This window comes from Acomys russatus, chromosome 8, assembly GCF_903995435.1.
Source record: "Acomys russatus chromosome 8, mAcoRus1.1, whole genome shotgun sequence".
NCBI classification, from domain to species: Eukaryota; Metazoa; Chordata; class Mammalia; order Rodentia; family Muridae; genus Acomys; species Acomys russatus.
This window is the reverse complement of record NC_067144.1, coordinates 9387849-9409678: the sequence shown is the minus strand read 5'-3', so window position 1 is coordinate 9409678 and position 21830 is coordinate 9387849. Positions and strand designations below refer to the sequence as shown.

At 43.1% G+C, this 21830-nt stretch overlaps 1 long non-coding RNA gene across 1 annotated transcript; it reads left to right on the top strand.

Annotated features, from left to right (window-relative positions):
• Window positions 1-2609: 2609 nt before the first annotated feature.
• LOC127193077 (uncharacterized) lies at window positions 2610-3078 on the top strand. The gene is made up of 3 exons (XR_007831083.1): window positions 2610-2751; window positions 2804-2907; window positions 2960-3078. It is a non-coding gene; the product is annotated as an uncharacterized LOC127193077 (long non-coding RNA).
• The last annotated feature ends 18752 nt before the right edge of the window (window positions 3079-21830 follow it).

Sequence of the window (21830 nt, the reverse complement as noted above, 5' to 3'; positions counted from 1 at the left end):
ATTGTAAACAAGCCATGCTATGTTCCAGACTGTGGGGAAGGAGTGTTTCTCCCAACTGGAAAATAGATACTTTCATGCTTGAAAATCTGATGGGGAGGTAAGAAGAAATGAGGGGACAATGACAAAAGCCACTGTTCTGCCTTCAGGTAGCTCTCACTGGTATAGTCCAAGTGGTTCTGCTCTCACCTCAAAGGCAATTAATTCCACATCCTCTCACGTGCATCCCCGTAACATCCTTTCCATGACCTTTGCCGCCCACACAAATGCTCAGTAAATAAATCCTCCCCTTCAATGGAATGATAACATCATAAGATTGAGGGGTTGCTGGTTTCAAAATAAAAAGTCCACCACACCAAAAAAGGGGTTGAAAACAAGAAGCAAGTGTTCTTCTGAGGCAGGCATGGGCAGCACAGTAATCCTCCAGAGAACCAACTCTATTGCAAGGTTGTAAGTTTCTTGTACTAGGTCAGGGCTGGCTTCCTTGCAGAATATGCAGGAGAGCACTGTGGAAATCTGTGTACCACTCAAGGATCTTTTGCTAACAGGGGCCCAGGGCTAGCTTAGTACTGTGTCAGGGAAGACGGAGAGGTGAGCAAGCTCAGGGTCCAGCCCTCTGTGTTGGAACACCATGATGGGTAACGGAGATAAAGGCCTTGCAACGAGCTAAACAAGCAACAAATAAACACTCTACTATATTCCAAGAGAACTTTAGCAGCTCTCTCCACCTCCAGTTTCCATATTTGCAAAGTGGAAATCACAGTGTACATCTTAGAGATTATTTTTCTTCCAAGATTCGACAGGACATTAACATTACAATGATTATCAAGTGAATTAATACAAAAATAAATGATGTTCTATGAATTCCATTACATGCCAAGATTATCTGCCAAAAACAAAGATGAGAAGGTACATACAGAAGAAAAACAATCTACAGTTCACATACATACATAAATACACACATACACACATATGAACACACATAGTATAAACATACACACACATACATGCATGCATATGTACATAGGCACATATAGTACAAACATACATACATACATACATATATACATACATATGTCACTCACATACACCAAAAATATAGAGGAGAGTTAGTAGATGGCGAATAAGAAAACCACTTGCAAGGAAACTGACAGAGGTAACTGGGGATTTTCCCCCACTGGCATGTGAGCCTCTCTATATAAATAAAGATCTATTACAACAAGAACTGATCCATTACCAAATGGCTAATTTTAAAATCAGTATTCAGCCAAAGCCACCACTTAAGCCCATCACTGTCCTCATCTGAACTCCTATAAGAATCAACAAAAAGTTTCCCAACCGAAGTTCCAAGGAATAGAGAGAGCCATGCTGGCGTTTCAATTGCTACATGTGAAATTATTAAGGAGAGTTTTTCTTAAAAGATTTATGGCCTTAGGTAAAATTAAATAATTAAATATTTAAAATACATCTTAATGGTCATTCCTCTTTAATGTAATACGTGAATTCATCGAGCAGTTCTATAATAATTATAATTATGATATAAGCTAAGCTCATAAAAATATTGCCATCCTAACTAATATTTCATAATCACTTGATGGCTTCAAAATGATATAATGTTCTTCCCAGGATCTGAGTCAATGTACCCTATTAGCTAAGATTTAGCTAGTCTAAATATATATGAACCACCAATCTCTTTAATTGTTTAACTATTTCAAAATTGTTAATAAGATGTTTTATCCATAAAACAGCTTGCACAACCATCATTATAACATTTTACTCATAATATTTATGTTAATATTTCAACTGATTAATTAAAGAGTATGAAACACTTTTAAAAGATCCCTCACTCCACATTATACCCAAAATGCTCAGCCACATTCAGAACATATCTGGATATCAGGAGCAAGTCTGGAATGCTTATTTGCTCATTGATAATGTTTTCCAGTCACATCACAATCCCCACAAAGGTGTTACCAACTCTGATCATGTACACACTGCTTACTCTCCACAAACTCAATCGACCAAAATGTTAATGAGGTAAGCGTGGCAGCTTTCCCCTCCAAAGGTTGAAATTAAACACGGAAAACAAAGGGTAGGTGTTTGTTTAAACGTTAAAACAGAAGCCAAATCGGGGCTCCTTCAAGTTGCAGGACCTAATTCTAAGACGTATGGGTGTTTAGTGTCCAACGAAATGCAGCAAACACAGCATGGAACAGAGAGTACAATTTTCAATATATATCTATCAGGCACCTTCTACCAACTAGACACTCCAGCAAGACACCTAAAGAGCTCACATCTAACAACAGAGACAAACGTGCACACAACTAACCCTCACAGTGTGCGTGTGTAGCGGGGAGGAATGGCAGAGGTCAGAAAAATCTTCACAAGACCTCCAACGCCAAGTGTACAGCTTGCTTGCCCAGACCCATAAACAGCTTAGAGACCATATAATCAATCTCCTGACACGATGTGGCAGGTGGCAGGTATATGGGAATGCATACACTCCAAGGCTATCGTGGCATGAATGAACCCCAGCTCAAGGGCTGCTAACTCGCTCTGTGACCTGGAGAACAGCATCAGGTCTCTACGCCTTAATCTGTATGCCTGCATCTGTAATAGACAGCAAATGTATACTGAGTGCATGTTAGACTGTGCAAGCATCTAGCAGGCGCAGCCAGCTTGATGACACTCTCTGTCAAAGTGCAATATTTAGTTTCTCCTCTGCTACTTTCCCAGGGTGAACTCACACAGTAGGTGAACTCAGACAACCCACACAGTAGGCGAGCTCAGACAGCCCACACAGTAGGTGAGCTCAGACAGCCCACACAGTAGGTGAGCTCAGACAGCCCACACAGTAGGTGAGCTCAGACAGCCCACACAGTAGGTGAGCTCAGACAGCCCACACAGTAGGTGAGCTCAGACAGCCCACACAGTAGGTGAGCTTAGACAGCCCACACAGTAGGTGAGCTCAGACAACTACAGTTCTACCATCCTTTGACTTGATTCATAACCTCATGCTGAACCAACCAAGAAGCTTCCAAGGCAACAAGGAAGCTGCAGCAGAAGCACAGGAGCAGGGCCAGGAGCAGGAGCTTCTATAAAGCACTCGAAGGTTGTACGGCTCCCTTACATGGGCTAGCAAGGCCACCTGCAACCTCAGCTGTTTGGGCTCTAATCTTTTATCTGAGTTTACCCATGATTACACAGATGCGGGAAACTGGACAATCACAGCACATTGAAGGTCTCCAGAGGTCTAAACACCCAGGTATCCCATATGTCTGGTTAGGAGGTCACCATGCTGGATGGGAGCTGGGTCAGCCAAGGCACATCTTTCAGCTAACAGCCTAAAGACAGGCAGTGAAGGATTTCTACACTCTGGTTGAGGGACATGAGGTACTGGGGCCTCCACTTCTGCCTCGGTCATTCTTCACTACACAGTGACTGTGGCAACCAGCTCAACTTCTGCATCATCTGACTGCAGGACCACCACCAGCGATGACTAGCGATGACACCGTGAGCCAATGAATGAAACGCTTGCTCCCAGAGGCTTGTGAATATTGCCATCACAGACTGCCTTGTGTTACGCATCTGATAAATGCAAGCCAGTTCCTGCCTCTAAACTCCTGATTTGCTGTTTTAAAGGAGGTACAAACAACAGTGACCATGGGGTACAGGAGGCCCCGTCTCAGAGCCATCAGACAGTTGCAGAACACTGTAGGTGACACCTACCACACTGTAAACCCTGCTTCCTCATGGCCATATTAGGACAGCTTTGCTTCTTCTGGCTCTCACCTTTCTCTTGTAGTTCTGGAATGCATCATGTGCCAAGTTTAATTTCTTAAGAAAAGGTGGGCAGATCTTTTTCTGGTTTGATGTGTACTCACCGCAGTTTAATCAGACACTTAGTGAGAAACTACTATGCATACAGATGGATTTGGAGAGAGACCCTGAAAGTACAAAGGCGAATTAAGCTACAGCACTCACTGCAATAGCTCACTGCACTGAGTGAAGGTTAAGTATTGAGTGCTGCAATACAGAAATATTGTAAATATGCTTTCCATGAAAGGATACAGGAAGTAGGTAGAAACAGAGCTGGTTTAAAAGGCAAGCACCAGAATAGCAGTCCATAAGTGCATATACGCGTGTGCACACACACACATATACACTCACACACACACACTCACATACTCACACACTCATACACACATATACTCACATGCACACAAGTACTCACACATACACACACGTATTCACACACACATACATACACATACACACACACTCACACCTTATTAACATTTGCACTGTTTTACAATTTAGGATAACAACATTACAGGTAATTCTTCTTTCCCCTCCCCTCTTCTCAGTCCCTTTCCATCTCCTTCTGTGTGTATGGGGGAGCAGCGATACAGCTGACAAGTGTCTATAAGAATTAACTACATGTATATTTTCAAAAGCATCAATAAAAGTCATTTTGAGCCAGGCGTGGTGGCACACACCTTTAATCCCAGCACTTAGGAGGCAGAGGCAGAAGGATTTATCTGAGTCCAAGGCCAGCCTTGTCTAGAGTGAATTCCAAGACTTCATTCAGAAACCCTATCTCAGAGGGAAAAAAGAAGAAAGGAAAAAAAAAAAGTCATTTAGAATACAGAACACAGTAATATTCCAGAGACAGAAATAGAAAGTAAACGACAAGGGACCTAACATGGTCAGAATCTTAAGTTCTTATATTCTACAGAAATAAGTCACATAGTGGTCCTTTACTAGATATGTGAGAAGGGTGTGTACAAGGGTGTGCATGCACGCATCCATCCAAGCACACGTGCACAGATAAGGCTAGCTCACTTGCAGTACAGCTCAGTCATGGGAGCCTGTTTAGATGTGAACATGTTCAGGAAAAAGGGACAATTTCCGGGAGACAGACACAATCATCTCCCAGAGCATCCTGAAGTAAAACACATCAGAATGCCTGCTGGACAGAGCTATAGAAGTGGCTCGGTGCTTAAGAGCACTAGCTGTTCTGCCAAAGGAGTCCCTGAACCATACAGTGCCTTGCAACCATCTGTGATCCCAGTTCCATGGATTCCAATGCCTTCTTCTGGCCTCCCTGAGCACAAGGCACACATGTGAGAGCAGACAGGCATGCAGACAAACACTCAAACATATAACATTGAAACGAAGGAGGAAGAGATGACACCCCTACCATCTGCTGAACAGAAGAGAGAAATGGCATGGAGGAAACCAAGAGGTGGGGCAGACAGCCCCTACCAAAAAGCAGGCATCAGCCTACGGGTGTGCTGCTTGAACTAAACTCAAAGCTAAGTGGCTATCCAACAAAGCAGACAGCTAAACTGAACCCACATACCTGCATCCCATCCTGGGTGGCAGGCAGCCAAGCTTATCCTGTCTATTCCTATGTGCCTATCTTAGGTAACTCCGGGCAGCAAGAAGCAAAGGTCAAACCATGTCTATCTGTGTGTGCGGCTGCTCTGTGCTGTGAGCATCAACAGTTCGGGCATATTCAATGACTCACAATGAAAACTTACAACACTGGGGAGGCCGAGATGCTACATACATAATTCTGAGTATATATGTCTATTGATTTTTTTATTATACTAAAAGTAAAACTTTGTTGTTTAAAACATCCACTACATTCAGGAGTCAGAATCAAACCATGAGCAGCATTTCAACAAGCTAAATGAGAGCTGACAGCTTCACGCACAGAACTACTCACTCACCGCTGCTATGCACCAGGCATGTGGGCTGCAGGCACACATTAATGAATAAAACGGATAATGTGCCGGCAGAGAGCCCAACTCTGAGCGAAGTTAAGGGAAGATAATAAACTAGGGACTCAAAGCCGTCCCAGCTCCATCTACAGTACCATGACCCTAACAAGTTTGCCTTTGTACGGATAGATGTCCTTAAGGGGAGAGCAATGACAGATTTTTGTTCCTAACAAATCAATGTGAGAAGTTAAAGAGAACATCCTGAGGCACATTTGCAACCCCAGCACTCAGGAAGAAAAGATGCTATAGACAAAGGTCCTATACTTTCCAGGGCGACGCAGTGGGTTCAAGGCCAGCATGACCACTCAGGGAAACCTCTGTCAAAACTGAGATGAGGATGCACAGCTCAATGCTGAACCACTGACCTCACATGTGCCAGATCTGAACACCACCACCACCAGAACACACACACACACACACACACACACACACACACACACACACACACACACACACTTACTTATACATAGAAATACAGACAGAGAGATTGACTCATAACAAATACTCTAAGAAGCCATCTGACAAAGAAAGGCGGCCTCAACTTGCTAAAGTGCACATTTTTCCAAATACACCCAAACACAAACTGAGGCCCCTCTTCATGGAATACTGACCAGCCTCCCCAAGCAAACTAATGGGAGTGTGTCAACAACATCAAGTTAACAGGCAATCGTCTTCCTTCAAGAAACAATACAGCGTATGCTTCCCATAAACATTTAAAACTCAGCTCTTGATTCTTTGAGGTCAGGTGACTTACTCATTTAGAATTCCTCATTGCCAATATTGTCAAGGAAAGATATTTCTATTTTCCAACTTGCCTGGGAACTACAGGCATGTACAGACAGGCCGACCACCACCCCCGCTACCTACCTCACACAGGTCGTGACGCCCCCAAATCTCTCAGGTCAGCCTCTCAGCTAGTGTGGCTATGGGTGTCCTATGGGCGAAGGTCCCCCTGAAATGGGCAATCTGCAGGAAAAGACGCAGTGAGAATCAGAACACAGCAGGAGTAACAGACACCACACTCTGACTGCTGTCAAAAAAATGTGTGCAGCCAAGGTCTCATAATGCATACGGGGAGGCAGGGAGGAGGGGAGGCAAAAGCAACCCCTAAATTGCTCTTTGAGCCACACTCCTTTCTGCTAACTGTGCTAAACAATTTGGGGGAGAGAGGGGTAGGGAGGGGGATAAGGAAGGAAGAAAGAAAGGAAGGAAAGGAAGGAGGAACCAGAGAGAGGACTTGCAAAAGGTCAAGTATGCTTAATTGACATAAAGGGTTTTCAGCTTTAATGTCAGACATCGTGTAACCTGGAACACATATTCCTCTAATTTCCCAGCTGCTTTCATCACTGTTTTCTCCCCAGCGCGCGCGCGCGCGCGCGCGCACACACACACACACACACACACACACACACCCTACTCAGAGCTTGTGTTACAAGGTAACAACTGGTAATCAGGGATGGTTCACACTTCTTGCTACTCGGAAGCTAAAGCAGAGGATTGTTTGAGCTTGGGACTTCTAAACTAGCCTGGACAACAGAGCTGGAGCCTGGGTGCACCTAAATAAATAAATGAGTAAGTAAGTAAATAAATAAATAAATAAATAAATAGTAAACATCAATTTCAGATAATATGGTCAATGATATTTCTACACCAAGTCTTGTTGGAGCTTAAGATATCATTTGGAAAATGAAGCTAAATTTGGAACTCTATACACTGACCCCAAACTAATCCAATCCAAAGGTGAAAAACTGTATAGAGAATTTTTAATTCAGAACATGGTTGCTCTGGCAAGAAACAACATCCAAAGACCTGGAATACAAGCACACCTTTAATCCAGGAGACAGAGGCAAACAGATCTGAGTTCAAGGCCAGCCTGGTAGAGAGCCTTTAATACTAAACAAAGATAAAGTTAGTTTATCGAAGGAAACACCCATGTTTGAAAGTCTAATTGAGTGTCTAATTGAGTGGCAGAAAAGATGACAAATCAGAGAAGATTTGACAGGATAGGATACGCTCAAGTCTCATGAGAAGAGAGAGTTTTACAGTGAGAGCTTGAATGAAAGAGCAAGCTAGACATGAGCATGTGAAGAAAGAACAAGCCAGAGAATGAAAAGGAGCCAGAGTTAGAGGCCAAGCAGAGAAACTCAGGCGCCAATAGAGAAGGCAGATTAAATAAGTCAGCTGGGAGAGGAGTTAGAGCCAGAACAGCTGAGTTGAGCCAGCCAGCCCAGAGCTCAGTAAGAACAAGAAAGGATTAGTTTATTAAGCAGTAAGTCTCCGAGGCCTCAGTTAGATTGTACAGAGGCTAGAAGCTTCCAGGACTAGGCCTATGTTAGCAAAAGGAGGCAGTAAGCCTCTGAGACAACAACTGAAGCAGGCAAATAAAAGTGCCGTTTACAAAACTGAAACGTTTTGGTTAAGAGTGGATGCAGGGTAGCTCCCAGGCATAACCCCAGCACCTAGAAGGCTTAGGCACTTGGGAGGTTCATTATGAGTTTGACTTGCAAGCTAGCCTGAGCTAAAGGGTGAGACTGACTTGATGATACAGCAGTAGTAAAATAATAATAATAATAATAATAATAATAATAATAATAATAATAATAATAATAATAAAAACTATTTAGGTTGGCAACAAATTAAAGTTTGACCAACACTGACTAAAGACATTGGTGGGACAATCATTGAAGTAATTGGCAGCAAAATGACAAAACTGTTCCCATGATTACACGGGTCCATGTAATACATTGGGGTGTGTGTGTGTGTGTGTGTGTGTGTGTGTGTAGTTTCTTGGGTCCAGCCATCAAAAGGACCTATAAAGGAAGTTACCAATAGGCACAAACACACCTCAGATACTGGTATCCAGTGGCATTCTCCACTAAAGGGAGTGAGGATAGAGCAAGGAAAAGGTGTTTCCAGAGGTGAGACCAAGCAGACAAAAGACCAGCGTGCCTTTCTACACCAATAGCTTCATAAATACCCACAAAATGTGAAGAAGGGATCCACCACAACACAGGGGCTACCTCACTCTCAGTGCCTAAATCTGGGATATGTTGAGGAAAAAAATTAAAGCGTGGCAGCAACAAATCATCAAACAAGGAGATAAAGGTCCTAAGAGTCACATTAGTGTGTGTGTTGGGGGGGGGGGGGGGACGGAGGAGGCGCTGCTTAGAGCAGACATGGAAAGATCACCATAATGAAGGGAAGATGATGGTGGGAAAGGCATAGTTGCAATGCTCAGAAGCAAGCCGGAAGCATCTCTTCACGGGTTGCTAAGTAATTGCAGAGGGCAGCCAGGCAGGTCAGTGTGTGTCCGTAGCCCAGCATGTGGGAGGTAGAGGCAAGAGCATCAGGAGCTGGAGGACAACCTGGTATATAGTGAAACTCCATCTCCAAAGAAACCAAAATAACAATAAATTCAACGGGCAGAATAGTAGCCATAGCATCGATAAATCAAAGAACTTCAGCAGCGGCAGCAGCGCACACTATGAGCCTCCCCGGGTGACACCAGGGACACACAACACTTTCCTAGTACTCTCTAGCACAACGGTTCTCAACTTCCTAACGCTGTGACCCTTGAATACAGTTCCTCATGTGGTGGTGACACCCAACCATAAAATTATTTCCACTGCCACTTCATAACTTTAATTTTGTTACTGTTATAAATTGTAATATAAATATCTGATATGCAGGTGGTCTTAAGTGACCCCTGTGAGAGGGTCGTTTGGTCCCAAAGGGGTCACAACCCACAGGTTGCGAACTGCTACTCTAGCCGGATGCACAATTCAACTCCAACATAAAGAAATAGCTAGCTAATATGAAGAACGCATTTCAAAATGAGGTTCCAGTTTGTACAGAGATGCCAAAATCATGAAATATAAAGAATATGAAAATGTTCCAGATCAAAGGAGACCAAAGAGGCATGGCAACTAAATAACTATCAGTCTAGGCCTGCTTGTTCACTGAGGAGGAAAATGCCATCAAGAATATAACTGGGTTAGCTTATTCAAAAAAAAAAAAAAAAAGTGCAGACTGTAACTTAAATTATAGTACTGAGTCACCACACTATGATGGGCAGAAGTGATCCCCACCTTCCTCATTCGTAGGAAACACACTGCATTCAAGGGTACAGTACCGTGCACAATTTATGCAACTTATTCTCACTTGATCTTACTCAAAATTTCAAGAAGCAGTGCACACTTATTCTCAATACTTCAGAAAAAAATATGTATATAAACTAGGGAAAAAGCAGAGACACAGGTGGGGAAATGATAAAACTAAAGAGACAAAATATAAACAACAGATGACTTTGAATAAAAGATATGGGTTTATGGACTACACTTGCTTTCAAACAGTTTAAATTGGAATTGTTTACAACAAAAGGCTTCAGGAAAAGAAATAAACACTAAGGGAAAATCAAAAAATGTTAACAATTGAGAATTTGCTCTATTTTTTTTTTAACAGAATTTGAAAATGATTTATAAATTCAGCCTGAACTATTTCATTACATAGACTACTCATATGTGTGCAGATATAAACACATAGATTGTTTTTCTCAGAGATACCTAAAAATCTGTCTAATTTCTTAGCACAAAGGTGGGAAAACACTTCTTCTAAAACACTATGGGTAGACCACAACCCATATCTGTGAGCACAATGTGAACATAACTACATCAACCTTTACAAGACCTGTAAGTTAATAGAAACCTCTGAAATTCCAGTGCCCTGTGTTTGTAGCCTGAGTACTCTTTCCCTTCTAGAAAAACAAGTTCAGAGTTGGAAGACGAGCTACATCTAACAGTATCAATTTTTAAAGGCCTATTAGCAGGGCCCTCTGGGGTTAAACACTGTACTGCTGACTGAACCGAAGGGGGAGAGGAGGGCTCTGCTCCTCCTCCTAAATATGGATCAGGTCATACATGCTGTCTACCCACACCTGTAACTCCAGCAGGAAATAAGTAATGAATTAAGTCTCCTTCTTGGGTAAGGAAGAAGAAGAAGAAGGAGAAGGAGAAGGAGAAGGAGAAGGAGAAGGAGAAGGAGAGAAGGAGAAGGAGAAGGAGAAGGAGAAGGAGAAGGAGAAGGAGAGAAGAAGAAGAAGGAAGAAGAAGAAGAAGAGAAGAAAGAGAAGAGAAGAGAAGAAGAAGAAGAAGAAGAAGAAGAAGAAGAAGAAGAAGAAGAAGAAGAAGAAGAAAAAGCAAAGATGAGGGCTGGACATTATGAGGTCAAGAGCTATCAAGCAAACCGAGTCTACTTGATGCTTAAGCAGAAACAGGTTAAGTCTCAGGGAAGCTAGCTGACCCTCGGGCCTCAGAGTCCAAGGCCGGCTGTGCTGCCTGAAGACACAATTAAAATTATGCTGCAGCATAATACCAGGTATTGTTCCCTTCCCAAAAGCACTAAAATATAAAGGTCATTTAGCTTAAATGGTATTTTATTGCATACCTTAAAAAGACCTTGAACAATTAAAGCAATAAAACATACTACTTGCTATCACTTTTAAACATTCATAGAAGCATAAAAAGGCAGTGCATCCCAAACGGGTAACTCTTAGTTGGTCCTCCATGTACCTTTTTCAGGGAGTTCCTGTGACACTATTATTGGCATAAATTCCTGGTTAGACAGTAGTTTTCACTTAAGTGTCTGAAGGTAGTACCCAGAACTGCAGCTCATCAAGAAAGACGTTAACTAAGATGGTATCAATGCTGTGGCTAGAACTCAAGGCTAGGGCATGGTCCTCAAGCCTGGGTATGGGATGAAGACTGCCACTAGGTCCATGCTATAGACACTGTGATGCAAATGGGCAATTTAGGAACAAGTCACTTGTTTACAATTCCTACGGAGAACTTACTAGGCAGCCAAGTTTGGAAGCCCTAAGATTTGTGGGTTCTCCGTTACTGTTCAGTTCCTGTGTTCCAGAAGGAGTGTCTACCCTATGATGCGTCCCTTAACCCTGGACTTCCATTGACAGCATCATCTCACTTTTTCTCTTACTCAATCTCCCAAAGCAATAAAAGACAAGACACAGAAAATTAAATTTACCACTCTACAGAAACAATTATAGTGAGGTTGAAACCACTCTAAATATGTATTGGCTTCATTACCTTCTCTACAGTGTAGAAACTACGCCTTACATTTCAAAGGTATTACTTTACTGCCAGTTATCTGACAAACGAAGGCCTTAACCTTTTAACCAAAGTACCTAGTGACCAGTAGCTTGGAAATACGCTGAATTGCTTGTTGAATTACACTGTCGTCTTGGGAAAAACAAGGTCTCCAAAGGTCATCAGGCTTGCTCATAACTCCATTTCAAAGATGGGTCTAAGTGCATCTCAAGAGACTGCAGTGACTTACACTCAGGCACACTGGACTTTGTGGCTCTGTTTAAGGTGGGGCTGACGCTGTGGCAGGAATGAGCATGTGATGCTGTTGCGATGGATGCAGGTTGATATCGTATACGGTGCCAGTGTGTATATAGTAACATCTAACTCTGTAACCAGCTCTGCGGCGCGACATTCTCCTCTCTCATCTCCAGGGGCACCAAGCATAGACATGTGCACATCATATATACAGATACATGAATTAAAGGTAAATCGTAAAGAAGAGGAGGAGGCAGCAGAGAGGCTTAGGACATGCAACCACAGCAGCAGCCACCGCCACCGCCACCGCCACCGCCCCTGAACATGCCTAGCTCACTAGCCTCGTCTTGCCAATCTCTAGGAAAATGAACTGAGATCGCATAACTTCAGACCCCAGTAAGTAACTGAGCCACTTGTTTAGTGATTTTAAGCAAGTAATCTTCTGTGACTAAATCCCGTTTGCCCATCAACAAAATAAGAAGAATCTCACCCAAACCGTGAGGAGTGTGGCCTCCACTTCTGTTATCTTTACATCAGATGCGTAGAAAGAGCGGGTTTATTGACAGGACTGGTTTCAAAGAGGAGGGGCACCCAGGCTTTCACTCGTTTCCAGAGACCTGACTGGCAAATGCCGGGTAAAGAGAGAATATTTATGATCTCAAGCCCTATTTCTACTATTAAATTAATAGGAGGTGGAAAGTCAGCAAAGGATTCAGAGAAAAAGAAGTGAAATTCAAGTGGTATAAAATCTGTGAGAGGAAGGAATTCCCTATAATTAAATTTCACTCAGTGAGTTTAGGATGCTGAGAAAGGGCACAGGATGTTAATCACAAACAGATTGGTGAATACATTGTAGGATGCCTGCCTCCTCGAGGCTCCTCCTAGATATTGGGAGGGAGGTCATCATTCCTAGTTAAAGGGCAGAGAAATGAATTAGACGCCTAGATATACCTGGCTGCTCCCAAAGCCCTCGGCTACCACAGATTTAATGTTATTGAAAAAAATAATCAAGGAAATTATCTTGTTCAATAACCTCATTTTATAGGTCAGCGAATAAACAGAGGTGTTCTTTTTTTAATGCTCACAATGATAAAACAATTAAAACAGAAAGAGAAGAATATCCCAGGAATAGCCTAAGCCAAGGTGCTCAAAGCTACTCAGAGACTAAGACAAAAAAGGAAGACAAGTTTAAGGCCAGCCTGAGCAACGTAGCGATCATTCAAGGAATAAAACAGGAAAACATGCAAAATCTTTTCACTTTCCTAATCAATTAAAAAAAAAAATGCTGTGGCTGTTTTTCTGCGTGCTACGGCAAAAGGCTTCGCAAAAAACTACTTAGGGAAAAATTTACTCCAGCTTAGCTTTCATGGGAAAGAGAGAGTATGAGGCAGTGGTCAGGAAGCAGAGAGAGATGGTACCAGTCGGTGGCTCACTTGCTTCTCATTCATTCTGGACCCCAGGCCACATGCCACCTACATTTCTCAGTCACATGGCTCTGGGCACACCTCTCAGATGTGTCCTAGGAGAGTCTAAGAGCAGTGAGGGTGACAGAGAACAGTAACTCTCCAGATGCCATGGATGAAGGCTGCGAAAGGCAAAGTCAGCAGATCTGCAGGGCTGAGGGTTGCAAAAACAGGGCATACTCAAATGCAGAGTGTTATTTATCAAAAAATGGGGGGGGGGGGCGTTGAGTGGAAGAGGCACAGCTCTCACCACTCTTTTTAACATTTATTTGCAGGGGGCAGGGGCCGCGTGTAGAGGTTAAAAGACAGCCTCAGACATCACCTCTCTCCTTCTAACATGTGGGACCCAGGGATCAAACTCAAGTCGTGAGAAAATGCGTACAAATGGGGATGAGCCTAGGGCTTAGAAAGAAGTAGCTTACAGTCTGTTCTCGTTGACTTGCTCCATGATGTGCCGAAATGTCTGAAGAAATGAAAATGTACATTTCTGGAGAGCTACTCAAAGGGAGTTTCTGGGAGGCTGTGTCAATTGTCACTGTGGCATTTCTTATTAGGAAGTCTCTTACTGTCATTTTTTTGTTGGTGTTGTTATTTTAATTACAGTTTGATCAGTGAGGAGCTATTTTGAATCTATGGGACTTTCCTAAACAGACTGTTTTGGCATCTTAAAGTCACTCAAATTCAAGGCCTACACAATATGGCAAATATCTTTTTCCCCTCCTTCTCTCTTTTATACTCAAATTCTAAACAAAGGAGCCATCTGTTCTCTCTGAAAACATCAGCCCTTGTTTTCGTATTTCCATTAATAATAGTGCCTCAAACTTATATAATATCTCTCTCCAACTTGCTTATTAAAGCATTCTGTAGACATCGCCTCATTCATTTTCAACATTATAGTCTATAAATGGGAGGAAGGGGAAATGTTTGCCAATTTTCAGTTTGATAAATAGTTGTTGGAGAGTTAACGAATTTGTGTAAGAGACTGCATTGTGCGAGAGATCAGAAGGGCCCTCGCTGATCGTGTGGTCCAAGTCTGGCTCTCACTACATGTGTAAAGAGGGACTGAAAAGGGAGATGTGATCCCATGTCCTACTTGGGTAGTTGGCTCAGTGCTCCTGACTGTGCAGAGAGGGTAAAAAGCACATCTTACACATCTTTATGTCTCCAGAAGCTGGCATCTGAAGGACTCACTTAAATACTTGTCGAATGAATAGTCTGGACACCACAGGCGCTGCCAAGTCTACGTAAGAGCTCCTGCCCTCCAACAGGGTGTGTTAGTGTCTGGTGACCAACTCTAATACGAAGAGAAAGAAATGAAGAGGAGGGAGGAAGAAGATATGTCCCTACAAATATGAAACTCATTGGGCAGATACAATGGTTTAGCCATTAGCCACCTTAATATTTAACCGTAGATTGAGGTAGATTGCTGCAGATGCTCCGTGTTCCTTGCTTGGTCCCTATACTGGGGACTTTGAAGGAGCTATTCCTTAAACATTATCCTACTTGGGGAAAAACAACTGTCTAAATGCCAAAGCACAGTATACCTCTATAACACACATTAGTCCAATAAGGACAGTCCTCCACCGTGTGATTCAACTCCATCGGTCCTTGTAATCCCAGAGGACCCAGCATCAGGGGATGAAACCCAGTAGTCCAGAGTTTTCCGAGAAGCATTGAGGTCATTGGAATAAAGATCTCTTTCCAAACGCCTGAAATCAGCAGCTCATCTGACCTCTTTTTCTCATCTTCAGAACATCTTATTCCCTGCTGTGAATCCTTGTAACTATACAGAAAATTAATGGTTCCTAGAAAAACAACCCAAATCTGAGACTCTACCACACAAACGGCTTAGTAGTTCCGACACAGTCAATAACTCTCTAAAGATACTTCCAAACCAGGTTGTCTCTGTAAATGGGAAGACTTCAGGTGTAGAAAGCAAAAGAGGTTTTCCTTTCAACGGCTGCAGACCCAGTACAGGACCATATGCATAGATCCTGTCATGCCAAGGTGTCAGCTAGAGCTCTGTACAATGTACTTGGAGGTGCACAGCAGCGGTGGCCTGCACAGATATGTCATACATGTCCAACTCACACTGGACACAGTCCTTCCCATACCTAGAATTCGCTTGCTTAAGGCAGCAAGGTTCCCAGATCCCTTCAGTGTTCTGGCAGAAAGTTCTTATCCTTTCCAGATAAAACTGTCCTTTCACTCATGCGGGCCATTCTTGCTATAAAACCACTTCCATGAAAAGTAAAATTACTTTTGACTTTGCATACAAGCCTCATAATTTCACATCCTAATACTTCATGTTTAAAAGTGAAGGGTCCCATGTTTAACATTTAAAAGCCCCCACTAAATGGAGCTAATTTTCATCTCTGAGCCTCTTTCGAGGGGGTGAGGTGGGTTACTTTAAACAGCTGCTGAAAAGATCCATGGTCCTAAGTGCTTATCTCATCACTGACTGTGTGCCTGCTCTAGTCTGCAAGGACCACAGGGGCCTGCCTGGTAAGAGGTGTCATAGTCCATGCCAGGCTCCTCCTTCAAAACATATGGGGAGAAATAAGTCCCACAGAGAAGGTATACACTTCCTCTCACATGTACACCCCACCACCTAAGTAGTAAATATGATCTGACTCTTTCCAAATAAAGATTCTATTAAAAGGCTGCTGCTGTTCTAAATATGGCAACTAATCAGTTAGCACTGGATGGTGCTGGGCAACAGGCTCGGCCACTGTGGGCATCAATCAGTTTCTCTTTTTGCAAAAATAAATGGTCAAATCAAGTAAGCACCAGGCTTCATTCTGTTCAGACACTCAGGACCTAAAGTGAATCTCCTTAGTCTGAATAGTTTGGCATCTCTTGCATGGGAGATTGCCTCCACCCACTCTCAAGCTCCCCCAACACACAAGCGTGCTCACAGACACACACACACACACACACACACACACACACACACACACACACACACACACACACTCCGCCCTCACTCTAATCCAATAGTCAACCTTTCTACAGCAAGCTGCAAATGGTTCCCACCACCTTCCTGCTTACTTCTTTGTTTAAAATTCAATACCAAATAGTTTTTTGGATTTTGTTTTTGTTTTAAATAAGAGAAAATGAGACACACAGACCCCACCTTGAGATGATACCTTCTGCAGGGTTAGCCAATCCTCCTCACCCCAGGCCACAGAAGCAACCACACACTGTCTCCTCAATCTTGTCATTTTTTTTTTTTTTCCTCTCTGAGCCTGTGTCCCTAAGCATACAGTGACATGCATGGAGCAAAATCAATACCAAGGTATCTACTACTCTAGAGCTTTGAAATTCCATAAGAAATACAAGCAATTACCGCATACCCTCTAGCTTCTGGCATTTACCTGGCACCTCCCCTATGAACAAAAGTGAGTTTTTGCATGATGTTGTGTCATCAGGGGTAACAATGCATCAGTAGGAAGGAGCAAATACTCCTCATTTGTGTTTGTTTGTTTGTTTGTTTCCAGGCTAAGGAAGTTTCTATCCTAATCCACCAATGGCCTCTGGAGACACTATGATGCCTTTTTTAAGATAAGAGGCCCCAAGCTCAGAAACTAAAATGGTAAAAAGTCAAAACCACATGACAAAAATACAAAAATGGAAAAGAAAATTATTCGGGAAAATAAAGTAACAACACACCCCTATTTAAAACTTTTTAAAGGAATAAAAAAAAAAAATAACTGTAATTAAGAAAAGGTGACAGAAAACAAAAGTAAAATTGAGCCCAGAAAAGACTCATTTGCCTGAGATCCCTTTCAGCCATGTAATTGAAACTGACAGCAATGAAAATAATATTCACGTTTCTATTTGCTGCCCCCAACTGACATGGTTGGCCGTTTGTTTTGTTTTAAATAAAATGGGGAAGCAACAAATACATTAAATCCATCTGCAAAAAAAAAAAAAAAAAAAGCCAAATTTGCATGTGGAAAACAAATAAGTGGGTGCTTGAATGGGTGATCAGGCGTGCAATTGCCCATCTCACGGGCTGAGTACCCTTGCAGGTGTGCGCTGCACAGGAGCACACCATCTGAACGAAGAGCCCCCACCAACGAGGGCCGCGTGGGGAGGGAAGCCACAACTTATCCTGAGCCTTTTGTTACATCTCTGTGGATTCCTTAGAATAATCAAAGATTACCCCTTCTCCCAGAGGATGCTCCAAGTGTGCTTGACGGCATCTGTTGTCACCATTGTGACCAGGGTGTGTGACTCCTCCTTCAGTCTTCGCTCCAGCCCTTCCAGCCTGTTCTCTCACGGACCAAACATACCTTTGTCATAAGACTTTTGCAAGTGCTTTCACACTCATTCTGAAACACTTTCTCCTGGCCCCATCCTGCCATTAGCTAGCTGGTTTGTTTCACTCACACCCCTGTTCACATGTGGCCTGGTCATCGTTAAATTAATAAGACACCGTCATTATGACTTGCTACGCCAGGCACCGCAGGGCCTATTATGAAGTAAGGTGGGATTCACTAAGCTTCAACCCAGGGGAGAAGAGAGGACCTAGGATGTGTTAATTCAACAGAACGAAGCAGCATGGATGCTCTACCAGACAGACAAGCAAAGCACCTAGGCAGCACAGTGAGCAAGTCATTGACTATGAGTGGGGAAGAGAGGGAGAAGGCCAAAAGAACATGATTCTCTGCAACTTCCTTGAAAAGAAGAAAGAAAGAAAGAAAGAAAGAAAGAAAGAAAGAAAGAAAGAGAGAGAGAGAGAAAGAAAGAAGAAAGAAAGAAAGAAACAAACACCCACAAAAATACAGTCAGTTCAAAGAAGTTCTAGCGGGTCCTCAGCTTAGCCCACTTGTCTTCCTTGTCAACAGTGCTACGTGTGACAAGACTGCCTGAGATATACCAGCATGCCTGGTGCCAATGTCTGTGGAGAACCACTCTCTTAAATAATCATCCTAAAAGGGAATTGAAATGCGCATGAAATTTATCTTCAGAAAATTCTAGATTAACACAGGGGAAGCCTTAAAAAAAATGCTTAAGTTGGGTCTGGAGAGAGGATTCCATGGCTGAGAGCACTGGCTGTTCTTCTAGAGGACCCAAGTTGATTCTCAGCACCCACATGGCAGCTCAAAACCATCTACACCTCCAGTTCGCAGTGTTCTGGTGCCATTTTCTATGCTCTGAAGGTGCCAAGTACCCACAGACATACACGTAGCTAAAACACTCATACATATCAAATAAAATTAATCTTTAAAAGGCAGTAAGGGTAAGCGTTGGAAAATAGTCTCACTTTTTCATTCCCCTATAAAACAACAGCATTATTCCCTACTACTTAAATGCCTGTTGTGATGGAGCACTCTGACTTGCTACCCCACCCCAATCCCACCCCACACCCCTAAAAAACAAACCCTAACTGTGGCTGGTTCTTGATACTAAAAACTCAGCCTCATACTGTTTTCCTGCTGGTTCATCTACCTCTCTCAGAGTTCCTGCTGAGGTCAGAGCGAGGCTTGCTCCTTCCATGTCACTCAGGTGTACACTGCCTTCTTCGCTCTCTCCAAACTCTATTCCAGTTACTTCCTCACTCTCCAGCCTTTTTTTTTTTTTTTTTTTTTTCTTCCATGCACCTAGTCAGTGCAAAAGGAAATCACTGACAAGCAGGCAAAATGCCCAGGCAGTGCGGTAGCAAGTCACTGACAACCAGCGGGAAGGGTAGGAGACAGCCACCTTACTGGCCTCTTCCGTCTCTTCCATGCCTCTCTCACAATCCCATAATATGGCTTTTGCACTGACCTAGCACATAGAAAGTTGGGCTCTGTGATAGAGCTAATCGTTTTGCCTGGGAGAGGAAGTGGGAGACACAGGATCTAATGCAGTCAAGGAACAAGGTCAATCCAAGACAGACTCTGGCAGCATCACCTACTTTTGTGAGCTGGACCTTCAGCACAAAGTAGAACACCATGGGTGTTTTAACCCCTTGGAAGCCAGAAAAAAATAAAATAAAATAAAATAAAGACACACAAAGCAAATCTCTGCCCTACTTCACTGCAGAGACACAGAACTTAGGAAGTCTTGCAACAATCCCCAGTAAGTGACAGACCTTCTAATCCTTGTCCCCGCTTCCCAACTCTCTCAAGCAGCGCACACAGATAACTGTGCTATTAGAGTAGGTAGACTTTAACCCTTTCTATATCTGAGAAGTGAGTTTCATGCTACAAAGTATTTTGGGAAATACACTTAAGGTCAACAAACCAAAGAATCCCAGAAAGCGAGACAAAAAGAGAACTTTGTTTTTATTTGCTTATTTTACTGTACGGGGGCAAGTGTGTGGAGGATAGAAGACAACTTCAAATGCAGTTCTTTCTCAGACATAATCCTTGTTTTCTGAAACAGGTTCTCTCATTAGCTGGGACCTCACCGGGAAGGCCAGGCTCCTTAACCTCCCTAGCGTAGGGATTACAGGTATATGCTACCACACCAGTTGTTGTTGGGTTTTTTTGTTTGTTTGTTTGGTTGGTTGGTTGGTTGGTTAGTTCGGTTTGGTTTGGGCTAGGTTGGGTTGGTTTGGTTTGGGTTGGGTTGGTTTGGGTTGGTTTGGGTTGGGTTGGTTTGGGTTGGGTTGGGTTGGGTTGGTTTGGGTTGGTTTGGGTTGGGTTGGTTTAGGTTGGTTTGGTTTGGGTTGGGTTGGTTTGGGTTGGGTTGGTTTGGGTTGAGTTGGGTTGGTTTGGGTTGGGTTGGGTTGGTTTGGGTTGGTATTATTGTTGTTATGTTTATTTTAAACATGGGTTAGAGAAATCAAACTCAGGCCCTCAGACTTATACAACAAGTACTTTACTGACCGATTCCTCCCCAGATCCCCAAGAGAATCACTGTCTAGTATCAACAACCAAGCAATTTACTGTACACCTTCACTCTAACTCCTCTGCCACAACCACAGCAGATTCGCTAAATGACCATAGCTAAACAGCATGCAGCCTCAGGATGCTATCACCACAACCCTTCCAGGATACCCTGCCAATGCACCAACTGACCCCAGAAAATTAAGCAGAAAAGACCCATTCCTCAGACCAGGAAAGATGAGGCCCATGGATAGGCCACAGCCTGGCTAAACTTCAGTAGGAAGAGCCAATCTAGAACAAGAAAGCCCATTTCCTCCACCTAGTCTGACCTTCTGGGGCTATTCCTTGCTACTGTGTCAAGCTATGAGAAGTCCACATCAAAGGTTTCTAACAAGGGGCAAAAAGTCCTGAAAGAGGGGGGGGGGGGGAAGATGGCCTATAGCAGACAGGCATTCCATGCAGAACCACCACACAACAGCTCTGACTAACTCAAGAGCATTGGCATGGAAAAGCCAAGGAAGGATGCTGCAGGGGAAAGCACAGGGAAGCAGGAGCCACTTAGGACAGCAGTGGGCAGGAAATCGGGGACTGGGGAAGACAGGGTTAGAAGAATAAAGCAGTCTTTGAACAGTTTGACATGGTCCTGGTGAAATTAACTTAATGACATCGAAACTCAAAGCGGGAAGGAAAGCTAAGAAAAGAGTCCCTGAGAACGTCAAAGTCTGTCTCCATTCTCAATATAAAGTGTATTACAGGAATACTTTCATTATATAAAAGCCTATTTTGTTTTCATGTCAATTCTTAGATTACATCATAGAGTGGCTACAGCCGTCTCATACCTTATTACAAATAAATCACCAGCTTACATCAGAGAATGAGCCAGGCACACTGATTTAAAAGGAAAATATTAGATCATTTTTAATAACTGATATAATTCAAATCAGTTGCCATTGAGGCGGTGAGGTAATCCTGTGCTAAACAGCCCCAAGGAGGAACCAAGGAGGGTCTGCGTTGGGCAGGTCTAGAGGTGACACTATTTAGAGATGCAGAGGTAGCTACCAGCACTTGCTTGAGCCGTCCTCTGCAACAGGAAAAAGTGCCACTTACTTTTACTACTGATGCCCCAAAAGCTCCCTTATAAAGCTGTTTATGAACATTTTTCTCAGAGCCACTATTTCCCAATTCCAGAAAAGATGAGCATTCATGGTGTTTGAATTCATGCCCCAGAAGCCACCGGGGTAAATGACCAACAATAAGGCTTTAGTTATTCAGAAAAACATCAAATCAGTGGTGATTGCCAAGTAAACACTGGGGTGCTGTCCCAGTCACCACGGCACTGGAAATTTAAAACATCAAGACAAAGGTATAGAAGAGAAAAGCACTAAAGGGTGATTAAGAATTACA